Genomic DNA, 21,725 nt, shown 5'->3' with positions numbered 1-21,725 from the left:
CGTATGGGGACGCTGACACCTCGGTGCCCTGAACGGAGAACCGGCAGGGAACAACCGAACTGGCAGCGCTGCGACCCTCCTCAGAGAGTCGCACCCCAGAGGGTGCCGAGGAGAAACGATTTCTCAAAACCGTCCCTGCCCCGGGGAAACCTTCAGAAGCCTGATAGCCTCAGCGTCAGGACTTCTTGTCTAAGTTTTAATAGAGATAACGACAGTCCTCAGATCTTGCCTACCTCTAACTAGCTTTGTTCCGACGACCCTCCTCGGAGGATCGCTGGAAAAAAGCAGGCACCTCGGCGCCCTGAAACGGCGAACCGGCAGGGAAACCGAAATGACTGCTCTACGACCCTCCTCAGAGGATCGTTTGGGGACGCTGACACCTCGGTGTCCTGAAACGGCGAACCGGCAGAAAAACCGAACAGCCAGCGTTGCGACCCTCCTCAGAGGCGTCAGGGCTTCTTCCATTTTTAGCTATTTTAGAGATAAAACAGTCCTCAGATCTTGCATATCTCTAACTGGCTAGACTGTGACCGCCACCCAGGTCCCCATCGATTGTGGATGAGCCCGAATGGCGAATCTTTGTTTTACCGCACTCTATGCTGCGAGGAGCTTAAGTATGCTGAGACTGCTCCCGCCCAGCAGTCTCAGGAACGTTAGATCGGTGAGGAAGAAACCTTTGGAACGCCACTGAAGAGTTTATTTCTTCGTCTTCGAGCGTCCAGAAGAAAAGACATATTTTATCTTAATTTTTCTTTACATCAGAAAAACTATATATATATATATATATATATATATATATATATATAAATATAACACTCCGTGGCCACCAGCAGGAAACAACCGAACTGGCAGCGCTGCGACCCTCCTCAGAGAGTCGCCCAAGAGGACGCCGAGGAGAAACGATTTCTCGAAACTGTCCCTCCCCGGTATAGTTTATCTGTTGCGCGACGGAATTCTCAAATAGCGTCAGTGCTGTTACATCCTCACATTAATCCATGCTTATACATTTTACCCACCAGTGCTGCCTAATAATATTTATCTATTATTTATGGTGGCTAGTGGGTAACGTCGGGGTTATTATGACACCAACACGGGAGAGAGATAGCTCGCAAGCGTCTCTTTAACCCGAGGCACTGTCATACCATAATACTTAATACCCATAACATTACTATAGTAGAAGTTTAGGGATAAAATACATAAACAGAAACCGGTTTATTCCACGATCTCGACACCTCAGTGTGGAGATAGGGAAAAAACGGCACTCCCCGACGAGGAGGCTGAGATATAGAGTTTTCCTTATACTTTCACTCTCATATATATATGTTCGGCTGGCCAGTAATATTTAACTTAGCAACAGCATTATATAAAACCTCCTTTTATAAGCTCCTCTTTATTCAACAGAGTTATGAGCTGACTTGTTTATTTATTTATTGAAAACTCATAAACATCTGCCTTATCTTTTTATTTATTTATTTATTTTTAAACAAAAACACTAACGATACCAATTCCTCGGAACTGGAAATCGCAGCATGAGTGCCTCATCCCGGGGAGGAGAAACCGCAGAGCATGCTTCTCCCCGAGATAAGGCACGTGGATCGAACAGGTGTTTGTTATTTGCGATCCCCAAGATGCGCGTCGACGCCGTGCCTCGGCAGCAGCGGGACCCGCGCCTCGGGGCTTCTCGCAATGCTCACAGTCAACCCCCTCGAGAACTGACTGTTGGCATGCTCCACTCCCAAACAAGCAACACAAAGCTGAAGTGTGTGTCCCCACCCGTGATATAACGTGGGGAGGGAACAACACAACACTTGCTTGTTCTCTTTTGCCATAATAAATATATATATTGCAACTTGACAGACAACAATAAATATGACAAGGACAGAATACACAGATCGCTTGCTGAAGGCACAGAAAGCTGCCACGGTCTGTCGCAGGGGTGCTTTATAGCTTCCTGGTCGATGACGTCACCCGCCTATGACGTCTCGTCTTTCCATTGGACTGATTATACACGTGCTTCACGACGCAATCACGCAGAGCGTTCCCACCGCGTCTCGACGCAGCTCGAAGTTCCCTTGAAAGGGAACCTGAAATAGTCTTAGTTTCTTCAAAAAGCCCAGTCTTGGGAGCAGAGTTTTTTCAGAAAGTCCAAAAAAAAAAAAGAAAAAAAAAAAAGAACGCCCGATCTCGTCTGATCTCGGAAGCTAAGCAGTGTCGGGCCTGGTTGGATGGGAGACCGCCTGGGAATACCAGGTGCTGGAAGCATTTTTGGTAAAAAAGAAAAGAAAAAAAAAAGCCCGATCTTGTCTGATCTCGGAAGCTAAGCAGTGTCGGGCCTGGTTGGATGGGAGACCGCCTGGGAATACCAGGTGCTGGAAGCATTTTTGGTAAAAAAAAAAAAAAAAGAAAAAAAAATGAGTCTAAGAATGTGTTCACAAAGCCTAAAATAGTCTTAGTTTCTTCAAAAAGGCCAGTCTTGGGAGCAGAGTTTCTTCAGAGAGTCAAAAAAAAAAAAAAAAAAAGAACGCCCGATTTCGTCTGATCTCGGAAGCTAAGCAGTGTCGGGCCTGGTTGGATGGGAGACCGCCTGGGAATACCAGGTGCTGGAAGCATTTTTGGTAAAAAAGAAAAAAGAAAAAAAAAAGCCCGATTTCGTCTGATCTCGGAAGCTAAGCATGGTCGGGTCTTGTTGGATGGGAGACCGCCTGGGAATACCAGGTGCTGGAAGCATTTTTGAAAAAAAAAAAAGAAAAAAAAAAAAAAAGAAAGCCCGATCTTGTCTGATCTCGGAAGCTAAGCAGTGTCGGGCCTGGTTGGATGGGAGACCGCCTGGGAATACCAGGTTCTGGAAGCATTTTTGGTAAAAAAAAACATAAAAAAACGCCCGATCTCGTCTGATCTCGGAAGCTAAGCAGTGTCGGGCCTGGTTGGATGGGAGACCGCCTGGGAATACCAGGTGCTGGAAGCATTTTTGGTAAAAAAAAGAAGAAAAAAAAAAGAAAAAAAAAGAAAGCCCTATCTTGTCTGATCTCGGAAGCTAAGCAGTGTCGGGCCTGGTTGGATGGGAGACCGCCTGGGAATACCAGGTTCTGGAAGCATTTTTGGTAAAAAAAAAAAAAAGAAAGCCCGATCTTGTCTGATCTCGGAAGCTAAGCAGTGTCGGGCCTGGTTGGATGGGAGACCGCCTGGGAATACCAGGTGCTGGAAGCATTTTTGGTAAAAAATAAATTTAAAAAGTCTATGAATTTGTTAAAAAAGCCTGAAATAGTCTTAGTTTCTTCAAGAAGCCCAGTCTTGGGAGCAGAGTTTCTTCAGAAAGTCAAAAAATAAAATTAAATAAAATTTAAAAAAGAACGCCCGATTTCGTCTGATCTCGGAAGCTAAGCAGTGTCGGGCCTGGTTGGATGGGAGACCGCCTGGGAATACCAGGTGCTGGAAGCATTTTCGGTAAAAAAAAAAAAAAAAAAAAATCTAAGAATTTGTTCAAAAAGCCTGAAATAGTCTTAGTTTCTTCAAGAAGCCCAGTCTTGGGAGCAGAGTTTCTTCAGAAAGTCAAAAAAAAAAAAAGAAAAAAAAAAAAGAACGCCCGATCTCGTCTGATCTCGGAAGCTAAGCAGTGTCGGGCCTGGTTGGATGGGAGACCGCCTGGGAATACCAGGTGCTGGAAGCATTTAAAAAAAAAAAAAAAAAAAAAACGCCCGATCTCGTCTGATCTCGGAAGCTAAGCATGGTCGGGCCTGGTTGGATGGGAGACCGCCTGGAAATACCAGGTGCTGGAAGCATTTTTGGTAAAAAAAGAAAAAGAAAAAAAAAAAGAACGCCCGATCTCGTCTGATCTCGGAAGCTAAGCAGGGTCGGGCCTGGTTGGATGGGAGACCGCCTGGGAATACCAGGTGCTGGAAGCATTTTTGGTAAAAAAAAAATAAAAAATAAAAGAGTCTAAGAATGTGTTCAAAAAGCCTGAAATGGTCTTAGTTTCTTCAAAAAGCCCAGTCTTGGGAGCAGAGTTTCTTCAGAAAGTAAAAAAAAAAAAAGAACGCCCGATCTCGTCTGATCTCGGAAGCTAAGCAGTGTCGGGCCTGGTTGGATGGGAGACCGCCTGGGAATACCAGGTGCTGGAAGCATTTTAGGTAAAAAATAAAAATAAAAAGAGTCCAAGAATTTGTTCAAAAAGCCTGAAATAGTCTTAGTTTCTTCAAAAAGCCCAGTCTTGGACAGCCAGGTATACAGTATAGGACTTTGGCAGTTAATTATTAAATAATAAAACAGTAAAACAACATGATAATCACCACAGTGGTAGTCTGTGAGATGTAGAACAAGAATCTGGTTGAATTTGCAGAAAACAATTTGATTTGCATTTTTTATGAATTTATTAAATATGCCTATATGCCAGGTATACAGTATAGGACTTTGGCAGTTAATTATTAAATAATAAAACAGTAAAACAACATGAAAATCACCACAGTGGTAGTCTGTGAGATGTAGAACAAGAATCTGGTGGAGTTTGTAGAAAACAATTTGATTTGCATTTTTTATGAATTTATTAAATATTGCTGTATAACAAGGTATACAGTATAGGACTTTTGACAGTTAATTATTAAATAATAAAACAGTAAATCAACATGATAATCACCACATTGGTAGTCTGTGAGATGTAGAACAAGAATCTGGTGGAGTTTGCAGAAAACAATTTGATTTGCATTTTTTATGAATTTATTAAATATTGCTGTATCAAGGTATACTTTGACAGTTAATTATTAAATAATAAAACAGTAAAACAACATTATAATCACCACAGTGGTAGTCTGTGAGATGTAGAACAAGAAGCTGGTGGAATTTGCAGAAAACAATTTGATTTGCATTTTTTATGAATTTATTAAATATGCCTATATGCCAGGTATACAGTATAGGACTTTGACAGTTAATTATTAAATAATAAAACAGTAAAACAACATGAAAATCACCACAGTGGTAGTCTGTGAGATGTAGAACAAGAATCTGGTGGAGTTTGCAGAAAACAATTTGATTTGCATTTTCTATGAATTTATTAAATATGCCTATACAGCCAGGTATACAGTATAGGACTTTGGCAGTTAATTATTAAATAATAAAACAGTAAAACAACATGTAAATCACCACAGTGGTAGTCTGTGAGATGTAGAACAAGAATCTGGTGGAGTTTGCAGAAAACAATTTGATTTGCATTTTTTTATGAATTTATTAAATATTGCTGTATAACAAGGTATACAGTATAGGACTTTTGACAGTTAATTATTAAATAATAAAACAGTAAAACAACATGTAAATCACCACAGTGGTAGTCTGTGAGATGTAGAACAAGAATCTGGTGGAGTTTGCAGAAAACAATTTGATTAGCATTTTTTATGAATTTATTAAATATGCCTATATGCCAGGTATACAGTATAGGACTTTGGCAGTTAATTATTAAATAATAAAACCGTAAAACAACATGAAAATCACCACAGTGGTAGTCTGTGAGATGTAGAACAAGAATCTGGTGGAGTTTGCAGAAGACAATTTGATTTGCATTTTTTATGAATTTATTAAATATTGCTGTATAACAAGGTATACTTTGACAGTTAATTATTAAATAATAAAACAGTAAAACAACATGAAAATCACCACAGTGGTAGTCTGTGAGATGTAGAACAAGAACCTGGTGGAGTTTGCAGAAAAAAATTTGATTTGCATTTTTTATGAATTTATTAAATATTGCTATATAGCCAGGTATACAGTATAGGACTTTGGCAGTAAATTATTAAATGATAAAACAGTAAAACAACATGAAAAGCACCACAGTGGTAGTCTGTGAGATGTAGAAAAAGAATCTGGTGGAGTTCGCAGAAAACAATTTGATTTGCATTTTTTATGAATTTATTAAATATGCCTATATGCCAGGTATACAGTATAGGACTTTGACAGTTAATTATTAAATAATAAAACAATAAAACTACATGAAAATCACCACAGTGGTAGTCTGTGAGATGTAGAAAAAGAATCTGGTGGAGTTTGCAGAAAACAATTTGATTTGCATTTTTTATGAATTTATTAAATATGCCTATACAGCCAGGTATACAGTATAGGACTTTGGCAGTTAATTATTAAATAATAAAACAGTAAAACAACATGATAATCACCACAGTGGTAGTCTGTGAGATGTAGAACAAGAATCTGGTGGCGTTTGCAGAAAACAATTTGATTTGCATTTTCTATGAATTTATTAAATATGCCTGTACAGCCAGGTATACAGTATAGGACTTTGGCAGTTAATTATTAAATAATAAAACAGTAAAACAACATGAAAATCACCACAGTGGTAGTCTGTGAGATGTAGAAAAAGAATCTGGTGGAGTTTGCAGAAAACAATTTGATTTGCATTTTTTATGAATTTATTAAATATGCCTATACAGCCAGGTATACAGTATAGGACTTTGGCAGTTAATTATTAAATAATAAAACAGTAAAACAACATGTAAATCACCACAGTGGTAGTCTGTGAGATGTAGAACAAGAATCTGGTGGAGTTTGCAGAAAACAATTTGATTAGCATTTTTTATGAATTTATTAAATATTGCTATATAGCCAGGTATACAGTATAGGACTTTGGCAGTTAATTATTAAATAATAAAACAGTAAAACAACATGAAAATCACCACAGTGGTAGTCTGTGAGATGTAGAAAAAGAATCTGGTGGAGTTTGCAGAAAACAATTTGATTTGCATTTTTTATGAATTTATTAAATATTGCTGTATAACAAGGTATACTTTGGCAGTTAATTATTAAATAATAAAACAGTAAAACAACATGAAAATCACCACAGTGGTAGTCTGTGAGATGTAGAAAAAGAATCTGGTGGAGTTTGCAGAAAACAATTTGATTTGCATTTTTTATGAATTTATTAAATATGCCTAAACAGCCAGGTATACAGTATAGGACTTTGGCAGTTAATTATTAAATAATAAAACAGTAAAACAACATGTAAATTACCACAGTGGTAGTCTGTGAGATGTAGAACAGGAATCTGGTGGAGTTTGCAGAAAACAATTCGATTACCATTTTTTATGAATTTATTAAATATTGCTGTATAACAAGGTATACAGTATAGGACTTTTGACAGTTAATTATTAAATAATTAAACAGTAAAACAACATGATAATCACCACAGTGGTAGTCTGTGAGATGTAGAACAAGAATCTGGTGGAATTTGCGGAAAACAATTTGATTTGCATTTTTTATGAATTTATTAAATATGCCTATATGCCAGGTATACAGTATAGGACTTTGGCAGTTAATTATTAAATAATAAAACAGTAAAACAACACGATAATCACCACAGTGGTAGTCTGTGAGATGTAGAACAAGAATCTGGTGGAGTTTGCAGAAAACAATTTGATTTGCATTTTTTATGAATTTATTAAATATTGCTGTATAACAAGGTATACTTTGACAGTTAATTATTAAATAATAAAACAGTAAAACAACATGATAATCACCACAGTGGTAGTCTGTGAGATGTAGAACAAGAATCTGGTGGAATTTGCAGAAAACAATTTGATTTGCATTTTTTATGAATTTATTAAATATGCCTATATGCCAGGTATACAGTATAGGACTTTGACAGTTAATTATTAAATAATAAAACAGTAAAACAACATGAAAATCACCACAGTGGCAGTCTGTGAGATGTAGAACAAGAATCTGGTGGAGTTTGCAGAAAACAATTTGATTTGCATTTTCTATGAATTTATTAAATATGCCTATACAGCCAGGTATACAGTATAGGACTTTGGCAGTTAATTATTAAATAATAAAACAGTAAAACAACATGTAAATCACCACAGTGGTAGTCTGTGAGATGTAGAACAAGAATCTGGTGGAGTTTGCAGAAAACAATTTGATTTGCATTTTTTATGAATTTATTAAATATTGCTGTATAACAAGGTATACAGTATAGGACTTTTGACAGTTAATTATTAAATAATAAAACAGTAAAACAACATGTAAATCACCACAGTGGTAGTCTGTGAGATGTAGAACAAGAATCTGGTGGAGTTTGCAGAAAACAATTTGATTAGCATTTTTTATGAATTTATTAAATATGCCTATATGCCAGGTATACAGTATAGGACTTTGGCAGTTAATTATTAAATAATAAAACAGTAAAACAACATGAGAATCACCACAGTGGTAGTCTGTGAGATGTAGAACAAGAATCTGGTGGAGTTTGTAGAAAACAATTTGATTTGCATTTTTTATGAATTTATTAAATATGCCTATATGCCAGGTATACAGTATAGGACTTTGGCAGTCAATTATTAAATAATAAAACAGTAAAACAACATGAAAATCACCTCAGTGGTAGTCTGTGAGATGTAGAACAATAATCTGGTGGAGTTTGCAGAAAACAATTTGATTTGCATTTTCTATGAATTTATTAAATATTGCTGTATAACAAGGTATACTTTGACAGTTAATTATTAAATAATTAAACAGTAAAACAACATGATAATCACCACAGTGGTAGTCTGTGAGATGTAGAACAAGAATCTGGTGGAATTTGCAGAAAACAATTTGATTTGCATTTTTTATGAATTTATTAAATATGCCTATATGCCAGGTATACAGTATAGGACTTTGGCAGTTAATTATTAAATAATAAAACAGTAAAACAACATGTAAATCACCACAGTGGTAGTCTGTGAGATATAGAACAAGAATCTGGTGGAGTTTGCAGAAAACAATTTGATTTTCATTTTTTATGAATTTATTAAATATTGCTGTATAACAAGCTATACAGTATAGGACTTTGACAGTTAATTATTAAATAATAAAACAGTAAAACAACATGTAAATCACCACAGTGGTAGTCTGTGAGATGTAGAACAAGAATCTGGTTGAATTTGCAGAAAACAATTTGATTTGCATTTTTTATGAATTTATTAAATATGCCTATATGCCAGGTATACAGTATAGGACTTTGGCAGTTAATTATTAAATAATAAAACAGTAAAACAACATGAAAATCACCACAGTGGTAGTCTGTGAGATGTAGAACAAGAATCTGGTGGATTTTGTAGAAAACAATTTGATTTGCATTTTTTATGAATTTATTAAATATGCCTAAATGCCAGGTATACAGTATAGGACTTTGGCAGTTAATTATTAAATAATAAAACAGTAAAACAACATGTAAATCACCACAGTGGTAGTCTGTGAGATGTAGAACAAGAATCTGGTGGAGTTTGCAGAAAACAATTTGATTTGCATTTTTTATGAATTTATTAAATATGCCTATACAGCCAGGTATACAGTATAGGACTTTGGCAGTTAATTATTAAATAATAAAACAGTAAAACAACATGAAAATCACCACAGTGGTAGTCTTTAAGATGTAGAACAAGAATCTGGTGGAGTTTGCAGAAAACAATTTGATTTGCATTTTTTATGAATTTATTAAATATGCCTATATGCCAGGTATACAGTATAGGACTTTGGCAGTTAATTATTAAATAATAAAACAGTAAAACAACATGTAAATCACCACAGTTGTAGTCTGTGAGATGTAGAACAAGAATCTGGTGGAGTTTGCAGAAAACAATTTGATTTGCATTTTTTATGAATTTATTAAATATTGCTATATAGCCAGGTATACAGTAGAGGACTTTGGCAGTTAATTATTAAATAAGGATGTAGAAAAAGAATCTGGTGGAGTTTGCAGAAAACAATTTGATTTGCATTTTTTATGAATTTATTAAATATGCCTATGCAGCCAGGTATACAGTATAGGACTTTGGCAGTTAATTATTGAATAATAAAACAGTAAAACAACATGTAAATCACCACAGTGGTAGTCTGTGAGATGTAGAACAAGAATCTGGTGGAGTTTGCAGAAAACAATTTGATTAGCATTTTTTATGAATATATTAAACATTGCTATATAGCCAGGTATACAGTATAGGACTTTGGCAGTTAATTATTAAATAATAAAACAGTAAAACAACATGTAAATCACCACAGTGGTAGTCTGTGAGATGTAGAAAAAGAATCTGGTGGAGTTTGCAGAAAACAATTTTATTTGCATTTTTTATGAATTTATTAAATATGCCTATACAGCCAGGTATACAGTATTGGACTTTGGCAGTTAATTATTAAATAATAAAACAGTAAAACAACATGATAATCACCACAGTGGTAGTCTGTGAGATGTAGAACAAGAATCTGGTGGAATTTGCAGAAAACAATTTGATTTGCATTTTTTATGAATTTATTAAATATGCCTATATGCCAGGTATACAGTATAGGACTTTGACAGTTAATTATTAAATAATAAAACAGTAAAACAACATGAAAATCACCACAGTGGTAGTCTGTGAGATGTAGAAAAAGAATCTGGTGGAGTTTGCAGAAAACAATTTGATTTGCATTTTTTATGAATTTATTAAATATGCCTACACAGCCAGGTATACAGTATAGGACTTTGGCAGTTAATTATTAAATAATAAAACAGTAAAACAACATGTAAATCACCACAGTGGTAGTCTGTGAGATGTAGAACAAGAATCTGGTGGAGTTTGCAGAAAACAATTTGATTTGCATTTTTTATGAATTTATTAAATATGCCTATATGCCAGGTATACAGTATAGGACTTTGGCAGTTAATTATTAAATAATAAAACAGTAAAACAACATGTAAATCACCACAGTGGTAGTCTGTGAGATGTAGAACAAGAATCTGGTGGAGTTTGCAGAAAACAATTTGATTTGCATTTTTTATGAATTTATTAAATATGCCTATATGCCAGGTATACAGTATAGGACTTTGACAGTTAATTATTAAATAATAAAACAGTAAAACAACATGAAAATCACCACAGTGGTAGTCTGTGAGATTTAGAACAAGAACCTGGTGGAGTTTGCAGAAAACAATTTGATTTGCATTTTTTATGAATTTATTAAATATTGCTATATAGCCAGGTATGCAGTATAGGACTTTGGCAGTTAATTATTAAATAATAAAACAGTAAAACAACATGAAAATCACCACAGTGGTAGTCTGTGAGATGTAGAAAAAGAATCTGGTGGAGTTTGCAGAAAACAATTTGATTTGCATTTTTTATGAATTTATTAAATATTGCTGTATAACAAGGTATACTTTGACAGTTAATTATTAAATAATAAAACAGTAAAACAACATGATAATCACCACAGTGGTAGTCTGTGAGATGTAGAACAAGAACCTGGTGGAGTTTGCAGAAAACAATTTGATTTGCATTTTTTATGAATTTATTAAATATTGCTATATAGCCAGGTATACAGTATAGGACTTTGGCAGTTAATTATTAAATAATAAAACAGTAAAACAACATGAAAATCACCACAGTGGTAGTCTGTGAGATGTAGAAAAAGAATCTGGTGGAGTTTGCAGAAAACAATTTGATTTGCATTTTTTATGAATTTATTAAATATGCCTAAACAGCCAGGTATACAGTATAGGACTTTGGCAGTTAATTATTAAATAATAAAACAGTAAAACAACATGTAAATCACCACAGTGGTAGTCTGTGAGATGTAGAACAGGAATCTGGTGGAGTTTGCAGAAAACAATTCGATTACCATTTTTTATGAATTTATTAAATATTGCTGTATAACAAGGTATACAGTATAGGACTTTTGACAGTTAATTATTAAATAATAAAACAGTAAAACAACACGATAATCACCACAGTGGTAGTCTGTGAGATGTAGAACAAGAATCTGGTGGAGTTTGCAGAAAACAATTTGATTTGCATTTTTTATGAATTTATTAAATATTGCTGTATAACAAGGTATACTTTGACAGTTAATTATTAAATAATAAAACAGTAAAACAACATGATAATCACCACAGTGGTAGTCTGTGAGATGTAGAACAAGAATCTGGTGGAATTTGCAGAAAACAATTTGATTTGCATTTTTTATGAATTTATTAAATATGCCTATATGCCAGGTATACAGTATAGGACTTTGACAGTTAATTATTAAATAATAAAACAGTAAAACAACATGAAAATCACCACAGTGGTAGTCTGTGAGATGTAGAACAAGAATCTGGTGGAGTTTGCAGAAAACAATTTGATTTGCATTTTCTATGAATTTATTAAATATGCCTATACAGCCAGGTATACAGTATAGGACTTTGGCAGTTAATTATTAAATAATAAAACAGTAAAACAACATGTAAATAACCACAGTGCTAGTCTGTGAGATGTAGAACAAGAATCTGGTGGAGTTTGCAGAAAACAATTTGATTTGCATTTTTTATGAATTTATTAAATATTGCTGTATAACAAGGTATACAGTATAGGACTTTTGACAGTTAATTATTAAATAATAAAACAGTAAAACAACATGTAAATCACCACAGTGGTAGTCTGTGAGATGTAGAACAAGAATCTGGTGGAGTTTGCAGAAAACAATTTGATTAGCATTTTTTATGAATTTATTAAATATGCCTATATGCCAGGTATACAGTATAGGACTTTGGCAGTTAATTATTAAATAATAAAACAGTAAAACAACATGAGAATCACCACAGTGGTAGTCTGTGAGATGTAGAACAAGAATCTGGTGGAGTTTGTAGAAAACAATTTGACTTGCATTTTTTATGAATTTATTAAATATGCCTATATGCCAGGTATACAGTATAGGACTTTGGCAGTCAATTATTAAATAATAAAACAGTAAAACAACATGAAAATCACCTCAGTGGTAGTCTGTGAGATGTAGAACAATAATCTGGTGGAGTTTGCAGAAAACAATTTGATTTGCATTTTCTATGAATTTATTAAATATTGCTGTATAACAAGGTATACTTTGACAGTTAATTATTAAATAATAAAACAGTAAAACAACATGAAAAGCACCACAGTGGTAGTCTGTGAGATGTAGAAAAAGAATCTGGTGGAGTTTGCAGAAAACAATTTGATTTGCATTTTTTATGAATTTATTAAATATGCCTATATGCCAGGTATACAGTATAGGACTTTGACAGTTAATTATTAAATAATAAAACAATAAAACTACATGAAAATCACCACAGTGGTAGTCTGTGAGATGTAGAAAAAGAATCTGGTGGAGTTTGCAGAAAACAATTTGATTTGCATTTTTTATGAATTTATTAAATATGCCTATACAGCCAGGTATACAGTATAGGACTTTGGCAGTTAATTATTAAATAATAAAACAGTAAAACAACATGATAATCACCACAGTGGTAGTCTGTGAGATGTAGAACAAGAATCTGGTGGAATTTGCAGAAAACAATTTGATTTGCATTTTTTATGAATTTATTAAATATGCCTATATGCCAGGTATACAGTATAGGACTTTGGCAGTTAATTATTAAATAATAAAACAGTAAAACAACATGATAATCACCACAGTGGTAGTCTGTGAGATGTAGAATAAGAATCTGGTGGAGTTTGCAGAAAACAATTTGATTTGCATTTTTTATGAATTTATTAAATATGCCTATACAGCCAGGTATACAGTATAGGACTTTGGCAGTTAATTATTAAATAATAAAACAGTAAAACAACATGATAATCACCACAGTGGTAGTCTGTGAGATGTAGAACAAGAATCTGGTGGCGTTTGCAGAAAACAATTTGATTTGCATTTTCTATGAATTTATTAAATATGCCTGTACAGCCAGGTATACAGTATAGGACTTTGGCAGTTAATTATTAAATAATAAAACAGTAAAACAACATGAAAATCACCACAGTGGTAGTCTGTGAGATGTAGAAAAAGAATCTGGTGGAGTTTGCAGAAAACAATTTGATTTGCATTTTTTATGAATATATTAAATATTGCTATATAGCCAGGTATACAGTATAGGACTTTGGCAGTTAATTATTAAATAATAAAACAGTAAAACAACATGTAAATCACCACAGTGGTAGTCTGTGAGATGTAGAACAGGAATCTGGTGGAGTTTGCAGAAAACAATTTGATTTGCATTTTCTATGAATTTATTAAATATTGCTGTATAACAAGGTATACTTTGACAGTTAATTATTAAATAATTCAACAGTAAAACAACATGATAATCACCACAGTGGTAGTCTGTGAGATGTAGAACAAGAATCTGGTGGAATTTGCAGAAAACAATTTGATTTGCATTTTTTATGAATTTATTAAATATGCCTATATGCCAGGTATACAGTATAGGACTTTGGCAGTTAATTATTAAATAATAAAACAGTAAAACAACATGTAAATCACCACAGTGGTAGTCTGTGAGATATAGAACAAGAATCTGGTGGAGTTTGCAGAAAACAATTTGATTTGCATTTTTTATGAATTTATTAAATATTGCTGTATAACAAGGTATACAGTATAGGACTTTGACAGTTAATTATTAAATAATAAAACAGTAAAACAACATGTAAATCACCACAGTGGTAGTCTGTGAGATGTAGAACAAGAATCTGGTTGAATTTGCAGAAAACAATTTGATTTGCATTTTTTATGAATTTATTAAATATGCCTATATGCCAGGTATACAGTATAGGACTTTGGCAGTTAATTATTAAATAATAAAACAGTAAAACAACATGAAAATCACCACAGTGGTAGTCTGTGAGATGTAGAACAAGAATCTGGTGGATTTTGTAGAAAACAATTTGATTTGCATTTTTTATGAATTTATTAAATATGCCTATATGCCAGGTATACAGTATAGGACTTTGGCAGTTAATTATTAAATAATAAAACAGTAAAACAACATGTAAATCACCACAGTGGTAGTCTGTGAGATGTAGAACAAGAATCTGGTGGAGTTTGCAGAAAACAATTTGATTTGCATTTTTTATGAATTTATTAAATATGCCTATACAGCCAGGTATACAGTATAGGACTTTGGCAGTTAATTATTAAATAATAAAACAGTAAAACAACATGAAAATCACCACAGTGGTAGTCTTTAAGATGTAGAACAAGAATCTGGTGGAGTTTGCAGAAAACAATTTGATTTGCATTTTTTATGAATTTATTAAATATGCCTATATGCCAGGTATACAGTATAGGACTTTGGCAGTTAATTATTAAATAATAAAACAGTAAAACAACATGTAAATCACCACAGTTGTAGTCTGTGAGATGTAGAACAAGAATCTGGTGGAGTTTGCAGAAAACAATTTGATTTGCATTTTTTATGAATTTATTAAATATTGCTATATAGCCAGGTATACAGTAGAGGACTTTGGCAGTTAATTATTAAATAATGATGTAGAAAAAGAATCTGGTGGAGTTTGCAGAAAACAATTTGATTTGCATTTTTTATGAATTTATTAAATATGCCTATACAGCCAGGTATACAGTATAGGACTTTGGCAGTTAATTATTGAATAATAAAACAGTAAAACAACATGTAAATCACCACAGTGGTAGTCTGTGAGATGTAGAACAAGAATCTGGTGGAGTTTGCAGAAAACAATTTGATTAGCATTTTTTATGAATATATTAAATATTGCTATATAGCCAGGTATACAGTATAGGACTTTGGCAGTTAATTATTAAATAATAAAACAGTAAAACAACATGAGAATCACCACAGTGGTAGTCTGTGAGATGTAGAACAAGAATCTGGTGGAGTTTGTAGAAAACAATTTGATTTGCATTTTTTATGAATTTATTAAATATGCCTATATGCCAGGTATACAGTATAGGACTTTGGCAGTCAATTATTAAATAATAAAACAGTAAAACAACATGAAAATCACCTCAGTGGTAGTCTGTGAGATGTAGAACAATAATCTGGTGGAGTTTGCAGAAAACAATTTGATTTGCATTTTCTATGAATTTATTAAATATTGCTGTATAACAAGGTATACTTTGACAGTTAATTATTAAATAATTAAACAGTAAAACAACATGATAATCACCACAGTGGTAGTCTGTGAGATATAGAACAAGAATCTGGTGGAGTTTGCAGAAAACAATTTGATTTGCATTTTTTATGAATTTATTAAATATTGCTGTATAACAAGGTATACAGTATAGGACTTTGACAGTTAATTATTAAATAATAAAACAGTAAAACAACATGTAAATCACCACAGTGGTAGTCTGTGAGATGTAGAACAAGAATCTGGTTGAATTTGCAGAAAACAATTTGATTTGCATTTTTTATGAATTTATTAAATATGCCTATATGCCAGGTATACAGTATAGGACTTTGGCAGTTAATTATTAAATAATAAAACAGTAAAACAACATGAAAATCACCACAGTGGTAGTCTGTGAGATGTAGAACAAGAACCTGGTGGAGTTTGCAGAAAACAATTTGATTTGCATTTTTTATGAATTTATTAAATATTGCTATATAGCCAGGTATACAGTAGAGGACTTTGGCAGTTAATTATTAAATAATAAAACAGTAAAACAACATGAAAATCACCACAGTGGTAGTCTGTGAGATGTAGAAAAAGAATCTGGTGGAGTTTGCAGAAAACAATTTGATTAGCATTTTTTATGAATATATTAAATATTGCTATATAGCCAGGTATACAGAATAGGACTTTGGCAGTTAATTATTAAATAATAAAACAATAAAACAGCAAAACAACATGAAAATCACCACAGTGGTAGTCTTTGAGATGTAGAAAAAGAATCTGGTGGAGTTTGCAGAAAACAATTTGAATTGTTTTTTTTTATGAATTTATTAAATATGCCTATACAGCCAGGTATACAGTATAGGACTTTGACAGTTAATTATTAAATAATAAAACAGTAAAACAACATGTAAATCACCACAGTGGTAGTCTGTGAGATGTAGAACAAGAATCTGGTGGAGTTTGCAGAAAACAATTTGATTAGCATTTTTTATGAATTTATTAAATATTGCTGTATAACAAGGTATACAGTATAGGACTTTTGACAGTTAATTATTAAATAATAAAACAGTAAAACAACATGAAAATCACCACAGTGGTAGTCTGTGAGATGTAGAACAAGAATCTGGTGGAGTTTGCAGAAGACAATTTGATTTGCATTTTTTATGAATTTATTAAATATTGCTGTATAACAAGGTATACTTTGACAGTTAATTATTAAATAATAAAACAGTAAAACAACATGATAATCACCACAGTGGTAGTCTGTGAGATGTAGAACAAGAACCTGGTGGAGATTGCAGAAGACAATTTGATTTGCATTTTTTATGAATTTATTAAATATTGCTGTATAACAAGGTATACTTTGACAGTTAATTATTAAATAATAAAACAGTAAAACAACATGATAATCACCACAGTGGTAGTCTGTGAGATGTAGAACAAGAATCTGGTGGAATTTGCAGAAAACAATTTGATTTGCATTTTTTATGAATTTATTAAATATTGCTGTATAACAAGGTATACAGTATAGGACTTTTGACAGTTAATTATTAAATAATAAAACAGTAAAACAACATGTAAATCACCACAGTGGTAGTCTTTGAGATGTAGAACAAGAATCTGGTGGAGTTTGCAGAAAACAATTTGATTAGCATTTTTTATGAATTTATTAAATATTGCTGTATAACAAGGTATACAGTATAGGACTTTTGACAGTTAATTATGAAATAATAAAACAGTAAAACAACATGAAAATCACCACAGTGGTAGTCTGTGAGATGTAGAACAAGAATCTGGTGGAGTTTGCAGAAGACAATTTGATTTCCATTTTTTATGAATTTATTAAATATTGCTGTATAACAAGGTATACTTTGACAGTTAATTATTAAATAATAAAACAGTAAAACAACATGATAATCACCACAGTGGTAGTCTGTGAGATGTAGAACAAGAACCTGGTGGAGATTGCAGAAGACAATTTGATTTGCATTTTTTATGAATTTATTAAATATTGCTGTATAACAAGGTATACTTTGACAGTTAATTATTAAATAATAAAACAGTAAAACAACATGATAATCACCACAGTGGTAGTCTGTGAGATGTAGAACAAGAATCTGGTGGAATTTGCAGAAAACAATTTGATTTGCATTTTTTATGAATTTATTAAATATTGCTGTATAACAAGGTATACAGTATAGGACTTTTGACAGTTAATTATTAAATAATAAAACAGTAAAACAACATGATAATCACCACAGTGGTAGTCTGTGAGATGTAGAACACGAATCTGGTGGAGTTTGCAGAAAACAATTTGATTAGCATTTTTTATGAATTTATTAAATATTGCTATATAGCCAGGTATACAGTATAGGACTTTGGCAGTTAATTATTAAATAATAAAACAGTAAAACAACATGAAAATCACCACAGTGGTAGTCTGTGAGATGTAGAAAAAGAATCTGGTGGAGTTTGCAGAAAACAATTTGATTTGCATTTTTTATGAATTTATTAAATATGCCTATATGCCAGGTATACAGTATAGGACTTTGGCAGTTAATTATTAAATAATAAAACAGTAAAACAACATGATAATCACCACAGTGGTAGTTTGTGAGATGTAGAATAAGAATCTGGTGGAGTTTGCAGAAAACAATTTGATTTGCATTTTTTATGAATTTATTCAATATTGCTGTATAACAAGGTATACAGTATAGGACTTTGACAGTTAATTATTAAATAATAAAACAGTAAAACAACATGTAAATCACCACAGTGGTAGTCTGTGAGATGTAGAACAAGAATATGGTGGAGTTTGTAGAAAACAATTTGATTTGCATTTTTTATGAATTTATTAAATATGCCTATATGCCAGGTATACAGTATAGGACTTTGGCAGTTAATTATTAAATAATAAAACAGTAAAACAACATGAAAATCACCACAGTGGTAGTCTGTGAGATGTAGAAAAAGAATCTGGTGGAGTTTGCAGAAAACAATTTGATTTGCATTTTTTATGAATTTATTAAATATGCCTATATGCCAGGTATACAGTATAGGACTTTGGCAGTTAATTATTAAATAATAAAACAGTAAAACAACATGAAAATCACCACAGTGGTAGTCTGTGAGACGTAGAACAAGAATCTGGTGGAGTTTGTAGAAAACAATTTGATTTGCATTTTTTATGAATTTATTAAATATTGCTGTATAACAAGGTATACAGTATAGGACTTTTGACAGTTAATTATTAAATAATAAAACAGTAAAACAACATGATAATCACCACAGTGGTAGTCTGTGAGATGTAGAACAAGAATCTGGTGGAGTTTGCAGAAAACAATTTGATTTGCATTTTTTATTAATTTATTAAATATTGCTGTATAACAAGGTATACTTTGACAGTTAATTATTAAATAATAAAACAGTAAAACAACATGATAATCACCACAGTGGTAGTCTGTGAGATGTAGAACAAGAATCTGGTGGAATTTGCAGAAAACAATTTGATTTGCATTTTTTATGAATTTATTAAATATGCCTATATGCCAGGTATACAGTATAGGACTTTGACAGTTAATTATTAAATAATAAAACAGTAAAACAACATGAAAATCACCACAGTGGTAGTCTGTGAGATGTAGAACAAGAATCTGGTGGAGTTTGCAGAAAACAATTTGATTTGCATTTTCTATGAATTTATTAAATATGCCTATACAGCCAGGTATACAGTATAGGACTTTGGCAGTTAATTATTAAATAATAAAACAGTAAAACAACATGTAAATCACCACAGTGGTAGTCTGTGAGATGTAGAACAAGAATCTGGTGGAGTTTGCAGAAAACAATTTGATTTGCATTTTTTATGAATTTATTAAATATTGCTGTATAACAAGGTATACAGTATAGGACTTTTGACAGTTAATTATTAAATAATAAAACAGTAAAACAACATGTAAATCACCACAGTGGTAGTCTGTGAGATGTAGAACAAGAATCTGGTGGAGTTTGCAGAAAACAATTTGATTAGCATTTTTTATGAATTTATTAAATATTGCTTTATAACAAGGTATACAGTTGTAACAGTATAAAACGTTACCTGTGTTTTTTATTGGTTTTCCACTGACTATTGAATAAAAATGAGTATCTGGGTTTAAGGAAATACCACTACAAGCCGCTAGAGGGCACTAGTGCAAGAGGGCTACCAGATATAAACCTGAGCAAATCCATGAACAAGTCAGTTCAGTTTGGTAGAAGGGAACCTCATGGTTAACTTTTATGCTACCTGCTAGCTGTTGGAAGTCCGTTTTTGAGAACTCGTAGAGTTTATGCTCAAATGTGAGTATTGTTTAACCGTATATTGATGTATTTGAAATGAATAATGTCTGATGTTATGTTTTGCTTTCTTTGGTAGCAAGGACTTTTCATTATCAGTCATTATCATCATTGGACCAACACAACTCTTGTGTGCTCTATTGCACTATGTTTGGATGATCCGCTATACATCTCTGGGGAACGAGAGTTAGGGATCTGGGGGTTACCATACTGTAGCCATTGACTAACTTCACCTCATCTTCATTTTGGATTATTGGAGTATATCATTGCGTCGCTCTCAAATAACCTTGTGGATTTAAACTCATCTCATCTCATCTCATCATCATCAATCATCATCATCATCATCATCATCATCATCATCATTATTATTATCATCATCTCTGCTCATCTAAAGACTGGTCATTGACGTTAAGTTTCATTTATTATTTTGTCACACCAACTCAGAGATAAGGACTTTTTGTTTCAGTATATTTGTTTATTGTTGGAGGAATTATATAGTATGCACTTATGGAATAAAAAAGGGAAAAAGGAATATTTGTTGAATGAAGTGGTTTTATTTTTCAGTACTGGTCACATTTCTGTTGAACCTCCTCAGTGTAACACCTAAACAAAAAAGGGGTTGTTACAGAATCAGTGGTATCATTTTGCTGTACGGTACAGAAGAGGACAATGTAATGTAGTACCTGACGTATTGTCCAGAAGGTATGCAGTTGAGGCACCAGCGGTGGTGTTACATACACCAGCTAAGGGCGGTTTTAATCCTGTCACGTGTGATCTGCCAGTGGATTTGTCACAAATTGCAGCAGAACAGAAACTAGACCCAGAGTGCCAAGAATTGATGGTTAAAGCAGAGAACCAGAAATCCACTGACTTGAAGAGAACGCACTATGTTTTCAAGAACGCAGTTTTGTTTAGGAGTGTACCAGACTCCAAAGAAGGCCAGAGATTCCAAGTTGTCATTCCTACAAAGTTGAAGGAAGCAATTTTAACTTATGCACATGACAATCCCTTGAGTGGACATTTGGGTAAATTTAAGACACTGATGAGACTTTTAGAGTTCGCCTATTGGCCCTCAATTCGCACAGATGTATGGCAACACTGTAGGAATTGTCAGAAATGTCAGCAATACAAGCCGACTAACTTAAAACCAGCTGGGAGCCTACAAAGTGTACCTCTAGTCGAGCCCGGTTATATGCTGGGAATGGACATCATGGGACCATTTCCCCGAAGTACCCGACAGAACGAATATCTGCTGGTTATAGTGGACTACTTCTCAAAATGGGTAGAAGTATTTCCCATGAGGGCTGCCAAGTCTGCTACCATTGTGCGAGTCTTAAGAGAGGAAATCTTCACGAGATGGGGAACACCAGCTTTTATTGTGTCTGACAGAGGTACGCAATTCACCTCCAACATTCTTGACCAAGTATGTAAGCAATGGCATGTAACCCAAAAACTCACAACAGCATACCATCCTCAGTCCAACCTCACAGAAAG

General features: G+C 33.3%; 1 protein-coding gene across 1 annotated transcript in view; it reads left to right on the top strand.

Annotated features, from left to right (window-relative positions):
• The window catches only part of LOC309497214 (uncharacterized protein), a 54,859-nt gene extending 34,041 nt beyond the window's left edge, over positions 1-20,818 (top strand). Inside the window, exon 10 of the mRNA XM_082167466.1 lies at positions 20,311-20,818. The gene's annotated coding sequence lies outside the window, so the exon portion shown is untranslated. The remainder of the gene's footprint in view (positions 1-20,310) is intronic.
• Positions 20,819-21,725: the final 907 nt, after the last annotated feature.

This window comes from Leuciscus leuciscus (genome assembly GCF_965113295.1).
Source record: "Leuciscus leuciscus genome assembly, chromosome: 4".
NCBI lineage: Eukaryota > Metazoa > Chordata > Actinopteri > Cypriniformes > Leuciscidae > Leuciscus > Leuciscus leuciscus.
This window is presented reverse-complemented; position numbering and strand designations above follow the sequence as displayed.